Raw genomic sequence first — 1,907 nt, 5'->3', positions numbered from 1 at the left:
GCATATGAGGCGATTGGAAATACTGTGGCCTGCGTTGGTTGCAGCTTAGTCTTCAAGGAGATATCTTTGCTCTTCAGCACTTGAAGCAGGTCCTGTGCAGCCTATTTGCCCAGTGCTGTATGTGTTCTTAATTAATTCATCACCTAATCTTAGTGATAATTTTTAATAGTTGTTTTTCCACCTTACCTGTGAAGATGGTGGATTTACTTCAGCACTGAAAGTAGTCATTATTCTGGAGAAGAAGAGATAGATGAAGAGTCAACTTCCCAGCTGGAAACAGGAACATTTATGAAGAATTTACTCTGCCTGTCGTTCTCTTCCATCCCTTGGTTTCAGTACCTTTCAGCCTTCCATCGGCTTGGCCAGATGGATCAGCTGAACTCTAGGTGCATAATGGGAGGGGACTATGGTCCCAAGCCTTTCAACTTCCTATTGATTTCTTAAAATCTCTGCAACCTTCCCTTCTTGCAGTGTTTCCATTCAGGTCTCTCTGTGTGTGATCGGGCAATTGTGTGTCCCTGAGTCAAGGGGCTGAGTGTCCCTCAGGCCTTGTCCAAAAGTTTTCCTTGGCTCAGGGAAGAAACTAATCATTGGCTGTCTCTTGCCTACGTGTGAAAAAATAATGTGTTCTCCAGAGGCCAATCCTGAGGGGAGGAGAGTGCTTTCTCAGTGTTGAGTAAAACAGGATCATTTAATTGGGAGTCATGGGAATCCAGTGCAACTACTCCCACTGTGCACAATTCCTCCATTACATTGATAAGGCAGAAGAAAACAGAGAGCTCCCATGACACCTAAGTGGCTCAGGGCCTTTGCATCTGATTGCATTTTCCTGCCAATTCTAGAGACAATATCTTACACAGTCTCCCTGGAGGGGACTCCTAATTACACTGTAACCCAGTGTTCTTGTATCACTCTGACCTTCACTTTTTCGGGCCTTTCCAACAGAAACCAGTACTATCTTATGTAATGTTTGTGTAACCTCCAATTCACTCAATTTTCTCTCCCCTCTGGGGACCTACTATATACACCTGATGAATATCAAGTAACTAAATAAATAAATGCAAACTCACTGCTGTCGAGTCAGTTCCAACTCATAATGACCCCTCCTTGGGTTTCTGAGGTGGTATCACTACAAAAGTAGATTGCCCAATCTTTCTTCCAAGGAGTGGCTGGTGAGTTTGAACCATCAGCCTTATGTTTGGCAGTCAAATGCCTTAGGTACTACACATATCAACTAAGTACCTTATACCAAGTTAGATTTTGGGAAGAAAGAGATCATTAAGGCATGGTATTGTCCTTAAGTAGTCTGGTAGGTCTTCAAGGAGGTAGAGGACAATAAAGGATGTGGCAATCTACTTTCAGAAAGATTGCAGCCTTGGAAACCCTGTGGAGGAATTCTACTCTGTCCTATAGGGTTGCTATGAATTGAAATCAACTTGAAGGCTGTGTGTGTGTGTGTGTGTGTGTGTATACACACACACATACATACATACATACACACTCTATTTTATTTTATTTTAGTAGGAAAGACCTACTAAGATAGTTAGTATGGCTGTTTTATCCATTTAAAAGGCCTAAAGGTGGGATTGTTGACCTTGGGACAATCAAGTAAAACCACATAGAAGACGTGATATGAACTAATCGTAGAGGACTTACTGAGAGCTCAGGAAAGAATTAAGCGTGACAATTGTAATGCAAAGGCATGGAAGAAGCTGAGGCTAATTTTGCACAGACACTGTTGTTTGCCGTTGAGTTGGACCCGACTCATAACAACCCCTCCTTGGGTTTCCAAGGTGGTATCTCTACGGAAGTAGATTGCCCAAACTTCCTTCTGAGAAGGGGCTGGTGGTTTTGAAACACCAGCCTTCTGGTTAGCAGTCAAGTGCCTTAGGCATTATGCTACCAGA

The sequence above is a fragment of the Orycteropus afer genome, unplaced genomic scaffold (assembly GCF_000298275.1).
Source record: "Orycteropus afer afer isolate SDZICR_OR568_19922 unplaced genomic scaffold, OryAfe1.0 scaffold00960, whole genome shotgun sequence".
NCBI lineage: Eukaryota > Metazoa > Chordata > Mammalia > Tubulidentata > Orycteropodidae > Orycteropus > Orycteropus afer.
This window is presented reverse-complemented; position numbering follows the sequence as displayed.